Below are 13,850 nucleotides of genomic sequence, written 5' to 3'. Positions count from 1 at the left end.
CATGGAGGGTTTCCCTTGTTTTGATTGCCCTTGTACCAAACATGATGTCCTTTCTAGGGATTGATCTTTCCTGATGTGTCTAAAGTAAGTGAGTTGAAGTCTAGCCATCCTGGCTTCTTAGGAACATTCTGGTTGTATTTCTTCTAAGACTGGTTTGTTCATTCTTTTGGCAGTTCACAGAATAATCAGTATTCTTCAGCAACCCCACAGTTTGAGCACATCAGTTCTTCTGTCTTGTTTTTTTCATTATCAAGATTTCACGTGCATATGGGACTACTGAAAAGACCATGACTTGGGTGAGAGTTACCTTAGTCATCAAAGTGACATCTTTGCTTCTGAAAACTGTAAAGAAGTGTTTTGCAGGAGATTTGCCCGATGCAGTACATCATTTGATTTTTTTGACTCCTGCTTCCATGGACATTCATTGTTGATCCAGTAGGATGAAATTGTTGGCAACTTCAGTTTCTTCTGTCTTGTTTATTGATCCAGTTGTAAGGATTTTTTTTTTTTCTTCTTCATGTTCAGGTGTAGTCCATACTTAAGGCTTTAGTCTTTGATCTTCATCAGTAAGTGCTTTAAATCCTCTTCACTTTCAGCAAGAAAGATTGTGTCATGTTCATATTGCAGATTCTTTTTTTTTTTTTTTTTTTTAATATTTAGGAAACTTTATTTCCAAGATGACATGGGTAGATTCTTTACATGGAGAAAATAAGAATGATGCCGAATTATTCTTTTTATGATTATTTCCTGGATATATATTGTTCCATTTCCTAATGGAAATCAATGTGAAAAGATAAATAGGATAACGCAATTACTATTCTCTAAAGATCCACTATCATTTGATTACAAGTGTAGACATCATTCATAGAATATAGTTCTGTACAAATTTTCTTTTAAGGACATTTCTTAGCAATGCTTTCTTAACTTTTTTTAAAATAATTTGCTTTTAAGGAAAATTAAATTTGGGCAAATGTTCTAATTAAGGCATAATTCTAGTTCCAAACACTGTTGTTGTTAGGTGCCATTAAGTCAGTTCAGACTCACAGTGACCCTGTGTGCAACAAAATGAAACACTGCCTGGTCCGGCCCCATCCTCACAACTGTTGCCGTGTTTGAGCTCTTTGTAACAGCCATTGTGTCAAGCCTAGCTGCAGATTCCTAATCTAGCGTCATTATAACCCATTGCCTTCAAGTCAATTCTGACTCATAGTGACCCTTTCAGACAGAAAAGAACTGTCCCATAGGACAAGACTGCCACATCTTTCTCCCGTTGAACAGCTAGTGTGTTCAAACCGCCGACCTTTTGGTTTGCAGCCAAGCATTTAACCACTGGGCCATCTGGGCTCCTTAGCATCATTAGTTACTTTTTCTTTTTTCAGTGCCACATATTTATTTGAGAAAATATTCTGACAGGGAAAAATAATAACTAAGGCTTAACCGTGTGTGCCAGGGATGCTTCCAAGTGGTTGACACGTATTCACTTTTTTTTTTTTGGTGTGCATATTTTTTGACATTGGCTAACAATTCCACGGCATGTCAACACCCTCCCTTCTCCACCTCGGATCCCCTATTACCAGCTTTCCTATCCCCTCCTGCCTTCTAGTCCTTGCCCCTGCGCTGGTATGCCCTTTAGTCTTGTTTTATTTTATGAGCCTGTCTAATCTTTGGATGAAGGGTAAACCTCAGAAGTGACTTCATTACTGAGCTAAAAGGGTGCCTGGGGACCATATACTCTGGGTATCTCCAGTCTCAGTCAGGCCAATAAGTTTGGTCTTTTTCTGTGAGTTAGAATTTTGTACTACACTTTTCTTCAGCTCTGTCCTGGACCCTCTACTGTGATGCCTCATAGCACAGATTCTTAATGTGTCTGCCTTGAATCCTGATACTGTGTTCTTCATATAGTTGGCTTCTTGGGTTTTTTGTTCAGCATACAGATTGAATAAATAAGGTGAAAGGATACAATCCTGCCACACCCCTTTTCCCATTTTGAACTATGCAGTAGCCACTTGTTCTGTTCAAACAACTGTTTCTTGATTCATGCACAGGTTCCATAGGAGCACAGTTAAGTGTTCTGAAATTTCCCGTTCTTCACAATGTTATCCATAATTTGTTAGGATCAACTTACTCTGTCCTGCTATTTAGACCCTCTCAGATCCCCTTTAGTTTCCTCTTAATTTTATTATTTTCTTGCCCCTACCAATTTCATGACTTCTTAATCAGTATTAAACACTTGAGAAATCTTAACCCTGACAGGGGAATTAGGCTTTGATTGTAAATTGGGTTCAAAATACATAGTATTTTTGTACTGGTTAGCACGAATTGGCTAGAAGACAGGATTGTCAAATTGTTTTTCCCTAAGCAAAACGAAGAAACTGATACTTTTGGCTTAACCAAAACCAAACCAAACCAAGCCCAGTGCCATTGAGGCGATTTCAACTCATAGCGACCCTATAGGACAGAGTAGAACTGCCCCATAGAGTTTCCAAGGAGTGCCTGGTGGATTCGAACTGCCAACCCTTTGGTTAGCAGCTGTAGCACTTAACTACTATTCCACTAGGGTTTCCACTTTTGGCTTAGGAGGAAACAAATCACTGAGGAAATAAGTGAGTAAGACAGATAAGCGCACTTAAACCTTGGGACATGGGGGCCTGTGGAAAACAGGTACAAGCCTGAGTACACAGAAGTCTGGCTAAGGGCGTTAAGTCTGTTTAGATGATACACAAGCTGCCAGCTCTCTAGGAAGACACAGGCACAACTAAGGAACAAAAAATAACATGAGACACACCTACCATCGGTCACAGTTGGCACGAGAATATCTAGAGCTGAGATGTTACGTATGGTAGTCTCTAGTTAAAAGAGGCTATTTAAATTAATTAAAATTTTTAATTAAATTCCTCAGTCAACACATTTCAGGATCAGCACAGATATAGAACATTCCCATCATCACGGAAAGGTCTGTTGGACAGCACTGGAAGACCCTAAGGACTTTCTGTTGAGAAATGGGTAGAAAAATTTATTTGGTGCCACTTGTTTACAACTAAATTAAGTAGACCTCTTTTCATTTTATAAATGGCCCCCTATAAAATGTCTGACTCACTGAAAATTCTTATTTCGGTAGAATTCCTGGGTCCCAAAAGGAGGAGGAATGGGGGATTCAGAAGGGCGAGAAACAAGTTGGCATAGAAACTTTGCAGGAATGATTTGGGAGGAAGGGTGAACACCACCACTGCTCTTAAGGAGCACCCACCTCAGAAGAATACCCAAAGAGTGCCAGGTTAGTCTGATCGCCTTCCCCAAGAGGTTAGGCAGATGCCATAGCCAAAAGCTCAGATTAACAATGCCAGCTTCAATATATGTTTGTGTTTGTTAACATGTAGCAGAATGGCAAGAGCTCCAAGGTAGCCCTCAAAAGAAGGCAGTCGGGAAGAGATGCTCACGTTTTGGTTTTCCTTAAGGGGTATGATAACAGGTGATGATTGGCCTCCAGTAGTTCTCACTTAGCTAATGGACTAGACCTATTGTCCTTCATGCTTTCAGAGAACAGCTATCAGCTCACTCAGTGAAGGTGTCTATCCCTGTTTGGAGGAGACTGGCATCTACAGTGTAGAATTCCATTGGACTCAAAAGGGGGTCTTGATAAGACTAGCAAAGCCTTTTTTTTTTACCATATTTAAATCATAGTGAAAAATGTTATTTCTGTAGTTAATGTTAGACTACAAATTTAAAAGCCGGCTGTGTTAAAAATTAAAATGACATAAAATAAGGTATAAAAATTGATAAATGCTTTCATTTTCTCATTGTTATACACTTGGGTTATATTTGACTAACTGTAAAATGCCGTATGTTGTAACATGATCTTACCATGCATGACAAGTATGTGTAGCTTACACCATACACAACTCACCATGGGACTTTTGACAACACTAAAACACCTTGTACCTTGTTCAGCTACATTCTCAACAGTACCCTTCATCTCAAACACAAAGGTAGCTTCTCCATTTGCTAAACATTTCTCAGCTGGTAGAAATGAAGAAGAGGAAGTAGGATGCAAGAGATTATACAACAAAGATGCCATATGAAGTTCCAAATTAATTTTAAAATAGCGGAGAAATAGATGATTTCTTGGCAAAATACATTTTTTTCAGGTTAAGTTCTTTGATTTTTTTTCCGTGTTGTTAAATTTATTGCTAATTATGTGTGTCGCTATTACAAATGGTTATTTTCCCCATTTCCATTTTGAAGTAATATCCCAAGTCCCTGGGTGGTGCAAATGGTTTGTATTAGTCTACAAACCTAAAGGTTAATGTTTGAACCCACCCAGCAGTGCCACAAAAGAAAGGCCTGGCAATGTTATTCCATAAAGAGTACAGCCAAGAAAACCATATGAAGCAATTCTGCTCTAATATGTAAGGTCACATGAGTTGAATCAACTTGACAGCAATTTTTATTGTTTTTTTCCCTGAGAGCTTGCCTTCTTTGTGGAGCAGGCAAAGCTCTGGCCAAGGACCACTTGAGTTTGGGAGACATTCCAACCCAAACAGCTCCAAAGGCTCCATCAAGCAGAGGTACACAATTTTTCAGATTTTTGCTGAGTTTTGTTTTCTTATAGGAAATCATTGTTACCAGCCATGACTAATACTTTTTATACACACAGGTGAAAGTAGCCACTAAGGCACTCACTCAAGTTTTTAAAAATTGCATTGACTAAAAGAGTACCGAATGACCAAAATGAGTAGCAACATTCAGCTAAACTTGTTTTCCAAGAAGTCCTGAGAAAATCTGGACTACAGAAATACCTGTCTTTGTGCAGGTCAGAAAACCATGGTCTGCATAAAGCACAGCCTTAGAACATTTAAAAAATAGTGATTAAAGAAACACAACCAACTACTCTCCACGGGAGGTAGCCTAGCTGATAAAAAGAGTTTGTATTTCTGATTCTGTGCAATGATCAGTTAAAGCATCCAGGCATTCATCAGTCAGATTAGTCCTCTTGCTTAAAGAAGGTGCAAACACAAGAGAACCGTCCCCAATCCTTTGAGCCACAGGGACATACCAGGTCCAGTGAGGCTTTGCCACAAAAAAGTGAGCATGTCCATGTCCCAGCCAAAGGTGGGATTTCAACCTTTAGAGGAAGCTATGGGATTCGTCCAGGACAGAGACCCTTCAGTTTCTAGAACACAGGAGCAAACATCAGCATCCCAGTTTAGCCACAGAGATCTGCTTTGTGTGTTTTCTCAGGGACAGTGCTGAATTATCGCCCCTTCCTGATAGCTCCTCCAGCCAGAGGCTTCTTCTGCCTACTTATAATTTCTGCCCCAGCTCACCTGCAGCCAAGAGGAAAAGTAGCCTCCTGACCAAGATGGAAAGTGCTCCTACAAAAGCTGAGAACAGATGCCCAGCTTCACTTCATTTCGCATATAACCTAGAGAGGAGAAACCCGCTTTCTGTACTAATTCACCCAGCCATTTCTAAGCATAATGAAATTTAACTAACTCAGCTATTCTCTCACTTTGGCTTGGATGGGTGGGGAGAAGTTTACCAGCCTCAGTATAAGATTTTGCTTTAATGAGGATTCTTTTATGCCTAGAAAACAATGTGCTGTGATTGCAAAGTTTTCTATAGTCACCATATTGTTCTACTTCTTCCCTATACAAGCATGCTGATCTTGAATAAATTTAAAGTTTTGAAGGAACTTGTTACTTTTATGACCAAAACGAGGCATCACTGTTGTTGAATGAAGTCTAGTAGTAAGAAGAGCAAGCCTGAAGTCCACAAATTCAATACACTTATGATGATCATGAAGCCCTGGTTGCGCAGTGGTTAAGACACTGGCTGCTAAGCAAAAGGTCAGCAATTCAAATCTACCAACCGCTCCTTGGAAACTCTATGGGGCAGTTTTATTCTGTCTTATAGGGTCACTATGAGTTTGAGTTGACTCAGTGGCAATGGGTTTTGTTTTGTTTTAATGACAATCATGCCTAGTACCTTCACAGGGCAGTAGGGATGAATAAGTGGGATGCATGCCAACCTGCCTTTGTGTCTGACACACAGAAGGAGCATCATTAGTGTGGCTGTTTCCACCTGACTGGGTCTCTTCCTCACCCTCTTGGGCAAACACTACTGGAAGCCTTCGTGTTCCCAGCTCTTGGTAGATCCAGGACCCATAGCTCTTCCCAGTCCTCCAGCTGAGAGATCACCTCAGGTTTGGGGAACTGAAATCCTACTCATGGGGAAGTAAATGGGATGTGGTGGTTAGTGAGTTGTAGAGAGATGTCCCAGAGCTCAGTCTCAATCCCTTTGGTCTACAGTGTTTAAAAGGGCTGATGAGAATAGAAATTGGCACAATCTTTGTGAAAATTCATTTTGTAATATGTACAGAAAACCTTAAAATTGTTCATTCTTTTTGATCGAGTAATTCCACTTGAAATAAATTCAGGAAAGAAGATAAGGCTGAAATTATTGTACCTGAGAAGTTACCACAGTGGTCTAGTAGATACTGAAAAACCAAAAACCAAACCCAGAGCTGTCAAGTTGATTCCTACTCATAGTGACCCTATAGGACAGAGTAGAACTGCCCCATAGAGTTTCCAAGGAGTCCCTGGTGGATTCCAACTGCCGACCCTTTGGTTAGCAGCTGTAGCACTTAACCACTACACCACCAGGGTTTCCAATGGATACTGTGAAAGGCAAAATAATGACCCCTCAAAGATATCTACATCCTAGTCCTCAGAACCTGTGATTATGTTACGTTACATGGCAAGGATGAATTGGAGTGTCAAATAGAATTAAGATTGCTGATGAGCTACCGTTGAGATTGGGAGATTATTTTGGATTATATGAGTGGGTCTAAAGTAATCACAAGGCTCCTGAAATGTGAAAAAGGGAGGCGGAAGGGTCAGTGTTAATTAGAATGCCACAGTGTGGGAAAGCCATTGCTGGCTTTGAAGATGGAAGGGGGCCACAAGCCAAGGAATGCAGGCAAATTCTAGAAGGAGGGAATGGATTCTCCCCTAGGGCCCCCAAGAGAAACATAAAACCTGCATTTTCTCTTGATTTTAGCCCAGTGAGGCCCATTTCAGACTTTTGACCTCCAGAACAGTAATATAATAAATGTTTATAGGTTTAAGCCACAAAATATGTGGTAATTTGTTAGAGCAGCAACAGGACTCTGATCAAAAAAACAAAACAAAACAAAAGTTGGGAATAAAGTAATTGTCATGAGGGGGATGAGTAAATAAAGTCATGGTACATCTAAATAATAAAGTCATAAAAGATTGCACACACAGTTTTCAAATACAAAACTGATTCCTGTATGAAATATATAAACATATCCAAATTTTATTTTTAAAAAATGAACATATACCCAAATAATATGACTATTTTGAAAGGTGAACATAATTTTTATTTTCTATTTCATTTCTGCATTTTTCAAAGTTTCTAAATAAACATGTATTTTATAATAAGAGGAAAATAAACTTAAAATCTACTACTTAAATGGCCTTGAGGAAAGGCGAATTAAAACAACAATGGTATACCACTACATGCCCACCAGTATGCAGAAACTAGAAGTCTCTTACACTGCTGGTGGGAATATAAATTGTCACAACTACTTTAGGAAACTATTTGGAAGTATCTACTAGAGGTGAAGGTACCTGGGTGGTGAAAACAGCCTGTGCTAGACTGTTAACCCAAACAGTGGTGGTTCACACCCACCCAGCAGCACCGAAGACAGACTCCATGGTCTGAATCCATCAAGATTACAGCCAAAATAGTCCTATGGAGCAGTGCTACTGTGTAACACATGGGGTTGCCATGAGTCAGAATTGACTTGAGGGCAGCAGGTTTGTTTTGTTTTTAACTAAAAGTGAACATATGTGTACCCTCTGACCTAGCAATCCACTTCTGTGTATATACCCAAGAGAACGTACATACATGTTCAGTAAAATACGTGTATTAGAATGTTCACAGCAGCACTATTCCTAATAATCTCCAAACTAGAAACTACCCAATTCTCATCAACAGGAGAATGGAAAAATCAAATTGCGGTTTGTTTAAACAATGACATACTATACAGTAAAAAGAGTGAGTATCCAAAACTACATGCAACAATATGGGTAAATTTCACAAATATAAGTGAAATAAGACAGGCACAGAAAAGCACTCCTATAGATGAATTGTGTCCCCCCAAAAATGTAAATCCTAACCTCTATGCCTGTAGTTATAATCCCATTTGGGAATGAGTTTTCTGTTAATGAGGCAGGATTAGTGTAGGGTGTGTCTTGAGTCAGTCTCTTACAAGAGATAAAATGAGCAAGGAGAGATGAGGGAAGAGAGATGCCCAACCACACGGACATTGCCCTGGGACAGAAGCTCAGAAGACACAAGGACCTTCCTCCAGAGCCAACAGAGATAGAAAGCGTTCCCCTAGAGCCAGTGCCCTGAATTCGGACTTCTAGCCTCCTAAACTGTGAGGAAATAAATTTTTGTTTGTTAAAGCCATCCACTTGCGGTATTTCTGTTATAGCGCTAGATAACTAAGACACATACTAGGAGATTCCATTTATAGAAAGTACACATATAGGTAAAACTAATCTATATTGCTTGAAGACAAGACAGTGCTTATCTTTGCAATGGGATATTGTTATTGGAATGAACCACAAGTTTGAGTGACTTTTGGGAAATGGCTGTTGTTAGGTGCCGTCGAGTCGGTTCTGACTCATAGCGACCCTGTGCACAACAGAACGAGACACTGCCCGGTCCTGCGCCATCCTTACATTGTTATGCTTGAGCCCATTGTTGCAGCCGCTGTGTCAATCCACCTTGTTGAGGGTCTTCCTTTTTTCCACTGACCTTGTACTTTACAAAGCATGACGTCCTTCTCTAGGGACTGATCCCTCCTGACAACATGTCCAAAGTATGTTAGACACAGTCTCGCCATCCTTGCTTCTAAGGAGCATTCTGGTTGTACTTCTTGCAAGACAGATTTGTTTGTTCTTTTGGCAGTCCATGGTATATTCAATATTCTTCGCTAACACCACAATTCAAAGGCGTCAATTCTTCTTTGGTCTTCTTATTCATCGTCCAGCTTTCACATGCATATGATGTGATTGAAAATACCATGGCTTGAGTCAGGCACACCTTAGTCTTCAAGGTGACATCTTTGCTTTTCAACATTTTAAAGAGGTCCTTTGCAGCAGATTTGCCCAATGCAATGCGTCTTTTGATTTCTTGACTGCTGCTTCCATGGGTGTTGATTGTGGATCCAAGTAAAATGAAATCCTTGACAACTTCAGTCTTTTCTGTGTTTATCATGATGTTGCTTATTGGTCCAGTTGTGAGGATTTTTGTTTTCTTTATATTGAGGAGCAATCCACACTGAAGGCTGTGGTCATTGATCTTAATCAATTCAGTGCTTCAAGTCCTTTTCACTTTCAGCAAGCAAGGTTGTGTCATCTGCATGAGGCAGGTTGTTAATGAGTCTTCCTCCAATCCTGATGCCCCATTCTTCTTCATATAGCCCAGCTTCTCAGATTATTTGCTTGGCATACAGATTGAATAGGTGTGGTGAAAGGATACAACCCTGGCACACACCTTTCCTGACTTTAAACCAATCAGTATCCCCTTGTTCTGTTCAAACAGCTGCCTCTTAATCTATGTAAATGCTCCTAATGAGCAAAATTATGTGTTCCGGAATTCCCATTCTTTGCAACATTATCCATAATTTGTTATGATCCACACAGTCAAATGTCTTTCCCTAGTCAATAAAACACAGGTAAACATCCTTCTGGTATTCTCTGCTTTCAGCCAGGATCCATCTGACATCAGCAATGATATCCCTGCTTCCGTGTCCTCTTCTGAAACTGGCCTGAATTTCTGGCCGTTCCCTGTCAATATACTGCTGCAGCTGTTTTTGAATGATCTTCAGGAAAATTTTGCTTGCTTGTGATATTAATGGTATTGTTCTATAATTTCCGCATTCGGTTGGATCACCTTTCTTGGGAACAGGTATAAATATGGACCTCTTCCAGTCAGTTGGCCAGGAACCTGTCTTCCCTATTTCTGGGCATAGATGAGTGAGCACCTCCAGAGTGAGCACCTCCAGCGCTGCATCCGTTTGTTGAAACATTTCAATTGATATTCCGTCAATTCCCGGAGCATTGTTTTTTGCCAGTGCCTTCAGAGCAGTGTGGGCTTCTTCCTTCAGTACCATCGGTTCCTGATCATATGCTATCTCTTCAAATGGTTGAACATCGACTAATTCTTTTTGGTATAATGACTCTGTGTATTCCTTCCACCTTCTTTTGATGCTTCCTGCATCATTTAATATTTTCCCCATAGAATCCTTCACTATTGGAACTTGAGCCTTGAGTTTTTAATTCAGCTCTTTCAGCTTGAGAAACGTTGAGCATGTTCTTCCCTTTTGGTTTTCCATCTCCAGCTCTTTGCACATGTCATTGTAATACTTTTCTTTGTCTTCTTGAGCCGCCCTTTGAAATCTGTTCAGTTCTTTTACCTCATCATTTCTTCCTTTTCTTTTTTAGCTGCTCGACATTTGTGAGCAAGTTTCAGAGTCTCCTCTGACATCCATCTTGGTCTTTTCTTTCCTTTCTGTCTTTTCAGTGACCTCTTGCTTTCTTCATGTATGATGTCCTTGATGTCATTCCACAACTCATCTGGTCTTTGGTCACTAGTGTTGAATGTGTCAAATCTATTCTTGAGGTGGTCTCTAAATTCAGGTGGGATATACTCAAGGTCACATTTTGGTTCCCGTGGATTTGTTCAGATTTTCTACAGTTTCAGCTTGAACCTGAATATGAGCAATTGATGGTCTGTTCCACAGTCAGCCCCTGGCCTTGTTCTAACTGATGATATGGAGCTTTTCCATCATCTCTTTCCACAGATGTAGTCAATTTGATTCCTGTGTGTTCCATCTGGAGAGGTCCATGTATATAGTAACCGTTTATGTTGGTGAAAGAAGGTATTTGCAATGAAGAAGTCGTTGGTCTTGCAAAATTCTATCATTCGATCTCCAGCATTGTTTCTATCACCAAGGCCATATTTTCCAACTACCCTACCAATCCTTCTTCTTTGTTTCCAATTTTCTCATTCCAATCACCAGTGATTATCAATGCATCCTGATTGCATGTTCGATCAATTTCAGACTGTAGCAGCTAATAAAAGTCTTCTATTTCTTCATCTTTGGCCTTAGTGGTTGGTGTGCAAATTTGAATAATGGTCGTATTAACTGGTTTTCCTTGTAGGCGTAAGGATATTATCCTATATCACTGACAGCGTTGTACTTCAGGATAGATCTTGAAATGTTCTTTTTGACGATGAATGCAACACCATTCCTCTTCAAGGTGTCATTCCCAGCATAGTAGACTATATGATTATCTGATTCAAAATGGCCAGTACCAGTCCATTTCAGCTCACTAATGCCTAGGATATCGATGTTTATGCATTCTGTCTCATTTTTGATGATTTCCAATTTTCCTAGAGTCATACTTCTTACATTCCAGGTTCCAATTATTAATGGATGTTTGCAGCTGTTTCTTCTCATTTTGAGTCATACCACATCAGCAAATGAAGGTCCTGAAAGCTTGACTCCATCCACATCATTAAGGTCGACTCTACTTTGAGGAGGCAGCTCTTCCCCAGTCATCTTTTGAGTGCCTTCCAACCTGGGGGGCTCATCTTCCAACACTGTATCAGACAATGTTCTGCTGCTATTCATAAGGTTTTCACTGGCTAATGCTTTTCAGAAGTAGACTGCCAGGTCCTTCTTCCTAGTCTGTCTTAGTCTGGAAGTTCAGCTGAAACCTGTCCTCCGTGGGTGACCCTGCTGGTATCTGAATACTGGTGGCATAGCTTCCAGCATCACAGCAACATACAAGCCCCCAGTGTACGACAAACTGACAGACACGTGGAGGAAATGTTAAGATAGAAAGTATAAAACTCTTAGAAGAAAACACAGGGGCAATGCTTCAGGATCTAGTTTTCAACAGTGGATTCTTAGATATGATATTGAAAGCCCAAAGAAGAAAAGACAAAATGGAGAAGTGAGACCTCATCAAAATTAAAAACTTTTGTTTGTCAAAGGACTTTATCAACAAAGTTAAGGGATAACCTACATAGTGGCAGAAAATTTGGGGGACTATATATCTGATAAGGGTCTGTCTTGGGCTGGGTTCTTTAGAGAAGCAAAGCCAGTAAAGCATATAAATATATAGAGAGATTTATATCAAGGAAATGGCTCATGTGTTTGTAGAGGCTGGAAAGTCTCAAGTCTGTGTGTCAGACTGATGGCTTCTTCTGACTCACAGAGCCACAGAGTCTTGTGAACCCAAGATCATCAGGTCAGACCACAGGGCTGCGTAGACCAATGAATCCCAAGATTACCCTATTTTCCAAGCACTCTTTTGAAGGGCCTCCCATACCTCTGTGTTTTAAAACCTGCAAAACAAAAAATAACTAGCACTGTAAATAAGATGTATGCAGGCACGCAGGATTAACCAGAAATCAAAAGCAGAGGATGCTCTCATTATTTGATTGAATCACTTTTTTTTATAGATGAGGAAACAGAGGCCCAAGAAAACTAAGTCGTGGCTGGGAGAGAGAGAGATGATCACTGGAATCTGAACATATTAACTCCCAGAACAATGCTTTTTCTGTCTTAAGTAGTTTTGTGACTGTAAGTCTTTCCGTGCCTCCTGTTCATCTTTAAAATGAGAGTGGCATCACTAAGATTTTTCAGCTACAAGATTTTATTGGTCTAAAATTGTTGCTGCAAAAAGCTATATTGTAATGGCAAATATTAGCAACTTTTGGGATATACACAGCAATGCTAACTTTCATTCTTCTTGTCATTTTTGTAGTTGCTATCTAGTCAATTCCAACTCATGGCAGCCCTATCTGTGCAGAGTAGTACTGCTCCATAGGGTTTCATAGGCCGTGAGCTTTCAGAAGCAGATTTCCAGACCTGTCTTCTGAGGTGCCTTTGCGTGGGTTTGCAGCATCAACTTTATTAGCAGTACAGCACTTAGCTATATGTGCCACACAGGAACTCACATAATTAAAAATAAAACAAAACCTAACAACATGCTGGAGTGATATAAATAAACACTTACTTTCAACTTGGTCAGAGTTTAAAAATTACATAAGAGACATGTAAAAATGGCACGGTGGAGGCATCCAGTCTCCTCCTGTAACTTCACGGGGTGGCGGGGGTCGGGGGCGGAATCATCATCAGTATCAACAGCCCAAGGCTGATTGCTATGAGACGTAGGTCAAACATTCCTCTGCCCTCCAAACTTCACCAGCTCTGACACCAGCTGTCCTTCCCACGGCACTCTCTACTTCTCTGCAGGTTAATAATTCGTTGCAATGGCCACACAGAACTCACAGAAAATACTCACAATTATGGTTTATTAAAAAAAAAAAAAAGGTTTATTAGTGAGGTTAAAAACCAAAATATCAAACCCATTGCCGTCAAGTCGATTGCGACTCATAGTGACCCTAGAGGACAGACTTAGAACTGCTGCATAGGGTTTCCAAGGAGTGGCTGGTGGATTCAAACTGTCCACCTTTTGGTTAGCAGCCAAGCTCACAACCACTGCACCACCAGGGCTCCTTATTAGGGAGGTAACAGGTACAATTCAGGACCAGGAATGACTCAGGATTCAGTTCTTCAGTCAGGATAGCTCCTCAGGGGTGTCCACAGGCAGGGCTCTCCCTCTGGCCCTGGGCCCCTCAGGGTGGCCTCTGCCCTGCTCTGGCAAGTCTTACAAAGTTCTTCAGCTCCACAGACAAGTGCCTAGAGGCACCCCCACTCTGCCAGGAAGCCTCCTGCC

The sequence above is a fragment of the Loxodonta africana genome, chromosome 12, assembly GCF_030014295.1.
Source record: "Loxodonta africana isolate mLoxAfr1 chromosome 12, mLoxAfr1.hap2, whole genome shotgun sequence".
NCBI lineage: Eukaryota > Metazoa > Chordata > Mammalia > Proboscidea > Elephantidae > Loxodonta > Loxodonta africana.
Note: the sequence above shows the minus strand (reverse complement) of the source record.